This window comes from Anomalospiza imberbis, chromosome 35 (genome assembly GCF_031753505.1).
Source record: "Anomalospiza imberbis isolate Cuckoo-Finch-1a 21T00152 chromosome 35, ASM3175350v1, whole genome shotgun sequence".
NCBI lineage: Eukaryota > Metazoa > Chordata > Aves > Passeriformes > Viduidae > Anomalospiza > Anomalospiza imberbis.
The window spans coordinates 739,898-752,279 of NC_089715.1; the positions used below are offsets into that span (position 1 = coordinate 739,898).

Sequence of the window (12,382 nt, forward strand, 5' to 3'; positions counted from 1 at the left end):
TGCTCTGTGATGTCACAGCCTGCTATGTCATGTCACATAATAAACCAGTGATGTCACAGCCCACTGTATGATGTCACAACCTGGTCTGTGATGTCATACAATCACAGAATCACAGAATTGCTGGGTTGGAAGAGACCTTTAAGGTCATCAAGTCCAACCCATGCCCTAACACCACCTCAGCTAAACCATGGCACTGAGTGCCACATCCAGTCTTTTTTTAAACACATCCCAGGATGGTGACTCCACCACCTCCCTGGACAGACAGTTCCAGTACTTTATCACCCTTTCCATAAAAAACTTTTTTCCTAATATCCAACCTAAATTTCCCTTGGTGCAGCTTAAGACACTGTCCTCTGGTCCTGTCAGTTGCTGTGAGGAGAAAGAGACCGACCCCCACCTGACTGCAACCACCTTTCAGGGAGTGTGGAGAGTGATAAGGTCACCTCTGAGTCTTCTCCAAGATAAACAGCTCCAGCTCCCTCAGTCATTCCTCACAGGACTTGTGTTCCAGACCCCTCACCAGCCTTGTTGCCCTTCTCTGGACACGCTCCAGCCCCTACATGTCCCTCCTAAATTGGGGGGCCCAGAACTGGACACAGCACTCGAGGTACGGTTTCACTACAGGGGAAGAATGCCAAGCACACTAGAGCCAGCTACAGGGGAAGAATGACCTCCCTGCTCCTGCTGGCCACACCATTCCTGATCCAGGCCAAGAGCCATTGGCCTTCTTGGCCACCTGGGCACACTGCTGGCTCATGTACACCCTGCTGTCGACCAGTGCCCCCAGGTGCCTTTCTGCCTGGGCACTGTCCAGCCACGCCGTCCCCAGCCTAGAGCAGTGCAGGGGGTTATTGTGGACAAAATGCAGGACTTGGCACTAGGACTGATTAAACTTCATCTTACTGGAATCTTCCATCTATCCAGCTGTTCCAGGTGTTCCTGCAGAGCCCTCCTGCCTTCCAACAGATGGACACATGCTCCAAGTTTAGTGTCATCTGCAGATTTACTAACGAAAGCCTCAATCCCCTCATCCATGTGGTCAATAAAAATATTGAACAGAGCTGGCCCAGCACAGAGCCCTGAGGGACAGCACTGGTGACTGTCCCCAGCTGGATGCAGCACCGCTCACCACCACTCTCTGGGCCGGCCATCCAGCCACTTCTGAACCCAGCACAGAGTGCTCCTCTCCCAGCCGTGGGCTGCAGCTTTTCCAGGAGTGTGCTGTGGGAGACAGTGCCAAAGGCCTTGCTGGAGTCCAAATAGACACATCCACAGCCTTTCCTGCATCCACCAGGAGGGTCACCTGGTCATAGAAGGAGACCAGGTTGGTCAAACACGACCTAGCCCTCCTAAACCCCTGCTGGCTGGGTCTGACACCCTGGCCATCCTGGAAGTGCTGTGTGATGGCACTCAGTGTAAACTGCTCCATGACCTTACCGGGTACTGAGGTCAGGCTGACTGGGCTGGAATTACCAGGATCCTCCTTCCCACCCTTGCTGTGAATGGGTGTCACATTGAGCAGCTTCCAGTCATCTGGGACCTCACCAGTGAGCCAGGGCTGCTGGTAAATGGTGGAGAGCGGCTTCACAAGCTCATCTGCCAGCTCCCTCATCACTCTGGGGTGGATCCCATCAGGTCCCATGGATTTATGAACATCCAAGCAGCTCAGCAGTTCTCTGACTGCCTCTTCTTGGATAACAGTGGCCCACTCTGCTCCCTGACACCATCAACCAGCCCAGGAGGAGAGTTGTCCTGAAGGCAAATCGTCTTCTCACTAAAAACTGAGGCAAAAAATGGCATTAAGCACCTCTGCCTTCTCCTCATCTGCAGGTATTAAATTCCCTTCCACATCTAATCAAGAACAAAGGTTGGTCTTACCCTTCCTTTTACCATTGATATATTTATAAAAACATTTTTATTAGCCTTTACAGAAGCTGTCATTTTAAGTTCAAACTGAGCTTTGGCTTCCCTAATTTCTTTCCTACATGCCCTAGAAAGCCCCTTAAATACTTCCTGAGAGACCTGAACCTCCTTGCCCATCCAGGCTAGATGTTTTCCTCGTCGACTCGTCTTTTGGAACACAGGGACAGTCTGTTCCTGTGCCCTCAAGATCTCTGTTTAGAAGTTTCCCACCTTTCCTGAACTCCTTTGTTTTCAAGGGCTGCTTCCCAAGGAACTCTCTGAAAAAGTCTCCTAAGTAGGCCAAAGTCTGCCCTCCAGAAGTCCAATGTAAGGGTTTTGTTTGTGTTCTTCCTCATCTCACCAAATATCGAGAATTCTATAATTTCATGATCACTGTGCCTAAGTGACCTTCAACCACCACATCTCCCACCAGCCCATCTCTGCGCCGCCTTTTCTCCTTCAGCTGCCTCAGGGGGCAGCCGGAGGAGTGAGCCCGGGGCCAGCACCAGGACGATGCCCAGAGATGCCGGATCACCCTAAGGATGCCCAGCTCCCAGGGGCAGCGGCAGCTCCCAGAACAAACGGCAGCAGGGAGAGAAAAACACGGGGTACACACCGATGGGTGGGTGGGTGGCGCCCAAGGCAGGGTGACAAGGACTAACGTGACACTGCTGGTGACAAGAGTCTGGACCTGTACTTTGTTCAGAGAACTGAATCAGCCCAGGCAGTGTGTCAGTGATATCCCGTACCCGGACCCCAGGGAGGCAGCAGACCTCTCTGTGGGGTGGGTCTGGTTGACATATGGGGCCCTCTGTTCCCCTCAGAAGGGACTCACCCACCACGATCACCCTTCTTCTCTTTTTGATGTTAGAGGTGCTGATCTGTCTCACAGATGAATCATAATTGGGAGGCTCACTGGGCAGATAATTTTCTTCTAAACCATCTGGCTGACTCTCCAGATCCAGGGGATCATACCGAATCTGAAGTGGCACCTGGCTTGGGAGAGGGGGTTGGGAGGGATTTTTATTATTACCTCCTCGAGTAGGTACCCACTCCCACTCCCCTTCATCAGCCAGGTGTCCTTCTATAGCCTGACAGTGGGAGGTGTGGGAGACAGCGGGAACCAAGGAGAGCATTGCTGCACTGCCAGACCTCATGGAACCAAGGATCCATTGAGACACTGCAGGGCCCTGGGGCACCATGGTGCCATTGTGACACTGCAGGGCCCAAGGATCCAAGGGACTTTGTGACACCAGAGGGACACTGTGACACTGGGAGGCCTCATCGAATCATGGAGAGCATTGGGAAACTCTGGGGCCTCATGGAACCGTGGTGACACCAAGTTGTCTGGGGGTGTTGATCTGCTGGAAGGCAGGAGGGCTCTGCATGGGGACCTAGACAGGCTGGATCCAGGAACCAAATCCAACAAGGTGAGGTTTAACAAGTCCAAGTGCCGGGTCCTGCACTCTGGCCACAACAACGCCTGCAGCACTACACGTTGGGGACAGAGTGGCTGGACAGCAGCCAGGCAGAAAGGGACCTGCAGGGACTGATGGACAGCAGGCTGGACATGAGCCAGCAGTGTGCCCAGGTGGCCAAGAAGGCCAATGGCTCCTGGCCTGGATCAGGAATGGTGTGGCCAGCAGGAGCAGGGCAGTGAAGGATATTGTGCGGCTGGAGCATGTCCAGAGAAGTGCAACAAGGCTGGTGAGGGGTCTGGAGCACAAGTCCTGTGAGGAGCGGCTGAGGGAGCTGGGGTTGTTTATCCTGGAGAAGAGGAGGCTCAGGGGAGAGAAGGCGGTGTCAGGGCACAGGTTGGACTGGATGATGTCCAAGGTCTTTTCCAACCTTGCTGATTCTGTGATTATCTGAAACCACCCTTGGAGCAGTTGCAGGAGGAGCCCTGGGCCTCCTCTTCAGAAGCTCCAGCAGCCCAGGTCCCTCAGCTTCTCCTCACAGCCCCAAAGCCCATCCTGTCAGTCCTGCAGAGCCTCTGCAGCCCCTCCTCACTGCCCAGAACAGGCAGCCCCACAGCCAGACACAGCAGCCCAGATGTGCCCCCCTGGCCTGGGGTGCCTCTGGCAAGGGAGCAGCACGAGGCACTGCAGGAGCCTGCAGACAATTCCTGCAGCACTTGTGGGATGATCCTGCTCCCCAAGGGACATTCCCATGGTGCCAAGTCAGGAACTGGAATGGGGAGTGGGGCCAGACAGGAAAGAGCAAACAGGGATGGGCTGTGGGCAGGGGAGGGAACAGGGGTGGGCAACGGGAAGAAATTTGTAGCAGAAAGAGGAAAGAAAACAGAGGTGAAGCCAAGGAAATGCTCAGGGCAGTTTGGGGGTGGCTGCCAGGCAGCCCTGGCTCTGAGCAACAGCGTCTGCAGTGGGACAGGAAGCTCCCAGCTGATGGGAACAAACTTTCTGGCGGGCTGCAGAGGCCAGGACAAAGCTGAGTGGTTTCCCTGGCGTCCCCCAGCCCTTCCTGGCCCCAGGGGCTGATGGCATTTGTGCTCCCTCAGGTTCATGTCCCCACAGCAGCAGCATGGGGGTGCTCCCGCCTGCTGTGTGCAATGCAAACAGGGGCTCCTGAGCCAGCGCTGCCGTGGCTGTGCCTGCAAGGATGCGGCACCTGTGTGAGCTGGGGGAGAGGCCAGGGCTGCAGAGGGGGGATGTTGTTGGCAGCTCCATCAGGACGCTCTGGGACGCTGCCCTGGGCTGTCCAGCGCACTGGGGAGGGATCAGCCCCTGCTCTGCTGCTCCTTCCCGTCTCCCCCAGGGCCCTTGCAGAGCACCAGCCATGCTGTTTGCCCCCAGCCTGCCCACGGCCAGCCTGGGGCTGCTCACGGGGGTTTTCTGTGCTGAGCATTGGCCTGGCTGTGTTCTTGAGAGAGCCTGGGCAAGGAGCCTGGAGCCCCCAGGCCCTGGCCTGAGGCGTCAGCGCTGCCCCAGCAGTGCCCATGGGCTGTCCCTGCTGCAGCCCCGGCACTGCCACCCCCAGGACTGTGCCCGGCCCCGAGAGCACTCAGGCCCTGCAGCAACACCAGGGCCACCAGGGCAGCGGGGCAGGGCCACGGGAGCAGCACTGGCAACACCAAGTGCTGCTGCTGCTGGGCACAGCTGCTGTGCCAGCACTGATCTGCCCCAGCTCTGCACACAGACATTGCTGCTGCAGCTCCAGAGAAGGCAACAAAAGGGCATCTCTGCAGAAAACTCTGCCTAGAGATCCTTGAGTTCCTTTAAAGCCACTGAGAATGCAGCCCCTCATAGGCACAGTCTGTAGCCACAGGGAAGGTGGAGAGAAACAAAATGAGGAATGGCACAAACAATGACATTTCCTTGTGGACAATATTTAAAAAACTAAAACAAAGTAAAAAATCCCACAACCAAACAACAAGAACTATAAAAGATGACTTTTATTTCAGGTGATTTGCAGAAATCGGCCAGTTGTTTAATGTTCCTGAAAAACGTCCAGTCATCAGTGTCCACACTGCAGCCTTGAGCTCCTGGTTCCTCAGGCTGTAGATGAGGGGGTTCAGGGATGGAGGCACCACCGAGTACAGAACTGACAGGGCCAGATCCAGGGAATGGAAGGAGATAGAAGAGGGCTTCAAGTGAGCAAGTATGCCAGTGCTGAGGAACAGAGAGACCACGGCCAGGTGAGGGAGGCAGGTGGAAAAGGCTTTGTGCCGTCCCTGCTCAGAGGGGATCCTCAGCACGGCCCTGAAGATCTGCACATAGGAGAAAACAATGAACACAAAACAACCAAATGCTAAGGATGTAGTGACAACAGAACCTCCACATTTCCTGAGCTAGGATTTGGAGCAGGAGAGCTTGAGGATCTGGGGGATTTCACAGAAGAACTGGCCCAGGACATTGCCATGGCACAGGGGCAGGGAAAATGTATTGGCCGTGTGCAGCAGTGAATAGAGAAAGGCACTGGCCCAGGCAGCTGCTGCCATGTGGGCACAAGCTCTGCTGCCCAGGAGGGTCCCGTAGTGCAGGGGTTTGCAGATGGATACGTAGCGGTCATAGCACATGATGGTCAGGAGGGAAAGCTCTGCTGAGATGAAGAAGAGAAAGAAAAAGAGCTGTGCAGCACATCCTGTGTAGGAGATGGTGCTGGTGTCCCAGAGGGAATTGTGCATGGCTTTGGGGACAGTGGTGCAGATGGAGCCCAGGTCGCTGAGGGCCAGGTTGAGCAGGAAGAAGAACATGGGCGTGTGCAGCTGGTGGCCGCAGGCTACGGAGCTGATGATGAGGCCGTTGCCCAGGAGGGCAGCCAGGGAGATGCCCAGGAAGAGGCAGAAGTGCAGGAGCTGCAGCTGCCGCGTGTCTGCCAGTGCCAGCAGGAGGAAGTGGCTGATGGAGCTGCTGTTGGACATTGGCTGTGGCTGCACATGGGGACCTGTTCATGGAGAAAGGACAGTGACAAGTCAAGAGAGGCTGGCAGTAGCTGGTGTAGGAATTGTTTTCCTACCCACACATCATTCCTGGCTCTCTGAGGTCAGAAATCCCCAGCATTCCTGCTACACTCAGTTTGCCACTGAGAGATGTGAGAGGCAAAGGATTCCCTGTAGATGAGGGAAGGTGAGGGGCTGGATGGGCTTGTTCCCAACTGCCCTGGCTTTGCACCTTAGGCTGCAATCAGAGCACAATCACACTCCCGGGTCACCCTGGGATGAAGCAGACCCTGCTCAGAGCAGAGGGATCCCTGAATGTCTCACCCTCTCCAAAGGTCTCTGGGCAAGCTCTCAGCACCCCCCTGTGCCAAGGACACTCACGGCTCCCTTGGCCAACCCAGCAGCATTTCCTCAGCTGTGGCAGCTCTGCACTTCCCCGTGGGACATTCAGGGAACTCCCAGAGGCTCTGGCACAGCTCTGCACCCAGGAGGGCAGCTCAGAGCTGGGAAGGGCACAGCAAGGAGATCCCCGGGTGTGCCTATGATGGGATCTCAGGGAGGGGCTCAGCTCATTCCCCTTTCCCATGGACTGCTTTGCCCACAGCCCCACAGGTCCCAGGGAAGCTTGGACACCCCATTCCCATGGACAGCCCTGCCTGGCAGGAATGCCAAGGGCAGTGCCTGACTCAGCTGCTGCAAATGCCAGAGCCTCCCTGAGAGCACCAGAAAACACTGACAATATCAGGGGAGTGCAGAAACAGGAGAAGATGTTGTGGTGCTGTGCCTGAGAGGGCAGGGCAGAGACAGCCGGGCACTCAGGACAGTGTTCCCGTGCCCAGCTGTGCCCGGCACCTCCCACACACCAACAGTGCCCTCCTGCCCCAGCACTGCTCTGTTCAGCCCCCTCTGCTTCCCTGAGCATCTCCCTGGGCCTGGACATTCCCTCCTGAGAGGTGCCTTGTCCCTGCCAGCGCTCACAGAGCCCATCCCACCCTGTGTGCCCTCGGCCCGGCCCTACAGAAACCTGCCTGTGTGCAGGGCCCTGGCTGGGGCAGGGTCTGTGTGCAGCTGGGCGAGGGCAGCTCAGGAGAGCCCTGCTGGGCCCTGCAAAGGTGATGCTGCTGCTGTCCAGGGCTGAGGAGTGGCTGAAGGCCCTTTGGGAGGCTGCCAGCAGAGAGACTGACCACCCAAAGTCACAGTTCAGGAGTCTCTGTAAATGTTCAAACATTTCTTTGATGATCCTGTGTGTCCCTTTCAACTCAGATTTTTCTGTCATTTTGAGATTACAATTCCTGTTCTGCTTCTCTCATCCCCCTGTAGTTTATAATCAAAAGAGAAAAACAAACCCTTGCAACAAAGTTAGAACAGTAAAGGAAAAACCAGACCTTTATTGGAAGCTTCCAGGTGTCCCAGTGGGGATGGGGCACACCCCACCCCTGATTTCAACAATTTCTTAAGGTTGATTAATTAGGATATTTAACAGGAACATCCAATAGGAGATTCAGTTGACCCAGTTACACACCCATGGCTCAACCCATTGGAGTAGGTCCAAGGGCTTCTTTGCCTTCACTTTTTCTTGTGACTGCTCACATTCTGGTCAAAAACCAAAATGTTCTTCTTCTAGGTCCTCTTCCTGATAATAAGGCTATACAGTATTTCAAGAATGTATTTAGACATTCAGCTTCTTGTTCCAAAATCTAAGAGAAAGGTTAGGAAATGTACTAGAGTTAATTAAGGATTATAATTATAGTAAGTATATAATAGTAGTTAAATAGAGTTAATTAAGAGTTAGGTAAGGGTGTGGTAGCACATTTCTCCCACTCTCAGGATTTTTCATAGAGGTGCACAAAGAGAAAGAGGAAACAATTTCTATTTCTACTCCTTGTTTTTCCTATGTAGAATGTGTTTAGAGAATTGTTTACCTGGGGTGATTGCTTGATTAGATTCTAGTGAGGATTGTTTGAGCCTGATGGCCAATCCAATCCACCTGTGTCTAGACTCTCAAGAACAGGATCACAGGTTATTACTAGTTAGATATAGTAGTTAAAGAAAGTAAGTATGTAGTATTAGTATCTACTTTTATATAGTATATTAATGTATTATAGCATAGTTATAATAAAGAAATCATCCAGCCTTCTAAACTGATGTTAGACATCATCATTTCTTCCCATTAAGTTTACCTACATTTACAATATAAGGGTTATATTTTTATAAGTATATAATAGTAATTTACACAGCTACGAATATATGAAAAATGTATAAAAGCAAAAATCATTTTGTCATCAGCTTTCCCACCCAAGCAAGAAATTGAAAACACTCTCAGGAAAGCTCCTGATCTTTACAGCAATCCCAGGTTTACCTTCTCTGGGAAGTGTCCTCCGGAGCTGTGCCCAGGCTGCTCTGGAGCTGAGAGCAGCCCTGCCCCAGCCAGCAGCTCTCAGCAGCAGCACCTGCCCTGCTCAGGGTCGCTCCTTCCCCCCACAGCTTTTCTCCAGTGCTGGGAGCAGCTCCCCGGGCCAGCTGAGAGCTGTCCCTGGCAGGCAGCAGAGTCCCTGGCCCAGCACAGCGCCCTGGGCTGCAGGACCCTGCTCTGCAGGACAGCCCTGGGCACCCCTGGCTGCTCTGCACAAGAGATGATCAGAGAATGTACTCACAGGGTCTGTGGGCATTGGGATGTTCCAGCTGTAGGAGATCACTCCAGGAGCTGCAGCTGCATTGTCCTGCAGCCAGAGGTTCCTGTGCCAAGGGCTGCCAGGGATTCTGCCCCAGGCACTTCTCAGCACCTTCCCAGCCCTGACTGATGGAAGCTCTCTGTGCCTCTGTGCTGTGCCCAGGCTGGCTGCAGGCAGTGCCCCAGCCCTGCTGGGCTGGGAGAAGAGCTGCTCATCCAGAGAAATGTGCTTTTGAAGCTCTCCTTGGTTACCAGGATCACCCTCTGGGCCAGGAGCCCGGCCCAGCTCAGCAGCACAGACACAGCACAAGGACTTTAATGACCCTCTGGGGCTTTGTGCTCAGGCCCTGAACATCAGGCCCTGAGAGGGAGCTGCAGAAACCTCTCCAGAACTCCAAGTCAGAATCCAACTCCAAAGTTTCTTTAACTTTTAATGGGTCCCACTGAGGGACACGACTGAGAAAGTGTCCCCAGGCCCCAGGCAGAGCAGAGAACTGGAGGCACTGATGACAGGTGGGGACAAAGAGAAGCCAAGTCCTGGTGCCCTGGGGCACAGCAGGGTCTGTGCCACCAAGGGCTGTCAGGAGACACCTTGTCCTGAGGCACTGGGGCCTCCTGGCACAGCCCCAGCCAGGCTGGGCACTGTCACCCCCTTGTCCTGCCCTCAGCATCCCCCCCCAGCCCACATCCCAGTGGCCTCAAGGATCTGCTGGAAGGAGTCCCTGGGGAGCCTTGCTCAGGAATGGCCCTGGGGGCTCCTTCATGCTCCCAGGGACTGCAGGTTTTTCAAAGCACTTTGGCTTTGGCTTTTGCCTTGGACTCTCTGAGAGCTTTGTGCAATCCTGGCCTCCAATTATCTGCTGTAATTAGTCCCTGGAGAGGCTTTGTCAGGAACAACACTCAGTGGGGCTCATTAATGCTTCAAGGTACTTCAGTTCTTTTAAGGTACTTGGTGTTTCCCTTTTGATCCAGACTCTGTGAGAGGTTTGTGCAATCATGGCCCCAATTATCTGCTTTAACGAGTCCCTTGAGAGCTTTGTACTGACACTCAGTGGGGCTCATTGATGCTTTGAGATACTCAAAGAATTTAAGTTACTTTGGATTGTCCTTTCCACACTGAGTCTCCGAGAGGTTTTTTTGCCATCCTGGCCTCCAATTTTCTCCTCCAAGGAGTCCATGAGGAGCCTGCATTGGGGATGGACCTCAGTGGCACCCATTAATGCCTTGAGACAGTTCGGGGTTTTCTTCTGACTTTGACTCCTGGAAAGGTTTGTGCAATCTCCTCTTGTGCCCTGAGGTTCCAGGGCTCAGCTCCAAATGCGCCACGATGCTCATTAGGATCAAGTAAATCCTGAGAAGCCATGGCTCTGCCTTGATTCCCCTGTGCTCTAATGTAGTTTATTAAGAAGTTTTCCTTTTACAGTTATTGAGAAATATTTGAAAGAGCTTCTAAGAAATATGTATTCCTATTTTAAAGAGTGTCTTTTATTGCTGTTCTCTTTTGAGAAGAGCTGATTGCTGCATTCTATGATTGATATTGATGTAGGGCCCCTCCTAAGGAGGTCTGGCCAGGTCAGAGAAGTTTCACCTTGAGATCTGACCCAGTGTGGACAACCTTACCCCACATTCCCCAACCCCATGTGAGAAACAATTTTCACTTTCAAAAATGTATATGGTTTTATTAAGACCTTATCAAAATACAACAGAAGAGTGAATAAAGTAAAGAATACAGCGCCAGGAGCAAAGGATTCAGTCACCATGTGCTCATCTACAAAATGGATGTTCTGTCTTTAATACCTCCAGCCCCTCCCAAAATCTTGTCAATCCGCTCCTCCTTCGCTGTCCAGTGGTGGAGATCACTTTCTTACTGCTTGATTGGAGCTCAGGCGCTGCCATAGTAACAAGCCGACCATCCCAAATGCCCTGACTACTGAGGGCATCCTGTGATTACAATGCAAGGGGGAAGGGAAAGATAACTATACACCTACAAAACTTCTCTTAACATATACTTAATATTCACCCCTTAATTGTAAGAGTCAACAACAGGATTACCCATCTATAACAAACCCCCCTTTTATTTTTCTATATGTCATTTTTCTTGAACATTTAATTAAAAAATTCTCTCTCTCTTGAATGAGTCATACTAGCATCTGTTGATGTGGGCAAGGACAGTGGGAACAGGAGGAAAATCTCAGGTTTTCCTTAGACACACTTATTTGGAATGGACAAAAGGGCCTAACAGAGGTCCAGGATGGCTTTGACTCCCATCTATCATGCCTCTGCGGTTGCTACCCATAGTCAGTGTATCTTAGAGGTCCAGAGGCCACCTCGGTCTCACCCTCCAGTCCCTGTTGTATTCAAAGACAGTTGGGCAATGACAGTGGTCCAATATGGCCTTTTGTCCCTACCTTACCATAACTACGGGGTTGCTACCCACAGCAGGGCTATGCCATCTTCTTGGTAGCAAACAAAGGGGTCGTGCCCTCCTTCCTTTATCTTATTTTCTTAAAGAAGCTGTCCCATTACCTCTTACGGTCCCTTGTGTCCTTCCCCTCAACAGGTGCTGGTAATTCTCACCCATTAAAACAGGAAGACAGTTCTCAAACTGGTTGGTGGAAGCTTGACTTTGGGCGTCTTGGTGTTTTTCTGGTTGTCTCTCAGTCTCTGCCTGAGAGTCAGTCTTGTTTCCCCTGGCCTGGATGTTATTGTCCACTCTTTGGGTTCTTCTACTGGGCCTTTAACTCTGTTGGCATGAGTCCATCTGTGGGCATGAGTCCATCCCCACTCTGCAGTTCACACGGCCGATTTGGTGGTGAGCAGACTTGAAAGGGACCTTCCCACTCAGGAGTTAAAGGCTGATCTCTCCATGACTTGATCTTCACCCAATCCCCGGGATTAATATTATGGATTCTGAAATCCAGGGTGGCTGTTTGAGGAATTGCCCCTTTATGTCTTAGCCCTTCTAAGGTTTCTGCTATAGACATAACATATTTCTTGGCATTGGCTTCCCCTTCCTCATAGGTGGCAACCCTCTGGGGTGAGGTCAAAAAGGGTAACCCAAACATCATTTCATAGCGTGATACCCCCAGATCTGACTGGGGTTGAGTTCTAAGTCTTCATAAGGACAAAGGGAGACATTTTATCCATGACATCTGGGTTTCAAACATCAGCTTATCTAGAGCTCTTTTAAGAGTTTGATTCATCCTCTCAATGTGACCAGAACTCTGTGGATGCCTTGGAGTGTGTAATTCCCATTTACTCCCAGGGTTTGAACAAATTTTTGCAATATTTTAGAGGTGAAATGAGTTCCTTGGTGTCATGATCTGCTTGTGCGGGGTGTCGTGATGGTTCTTTTCACCGATCCCAAAAGTGCAAAAAGGCAAACAACAAGGGACTATCAGTTAATCCCA

The 12,382-nt window shown here is 52.3% G+C and overlaps 3 pseudogenes; 1 reads left to right on the forward strand and 2 right to left on the reverse strand.

The window, feature by feature from the left end:
* LOC137464036 (zinc finger protein 208-like) overlaps positions 1 to 12,382 on the reverse strand; it is a 1,110,012-nt pseudogene that overhangs the window by 544,533 nt on the left and 553,097 nt on the right.
* Positions 1 to 12,382, forward strand: part of LOC137464035 (zinc finger protein 850-like) — a 1,110,255-nt pseudogene that overhangs the window by 536,114 nt on the left and 561,759 nt on the right.
* On the reverse strand, positions 5,315 to 6,283 carry LOC137464060 (olfactory receptor 14A16-like; annotated as a pseudogene).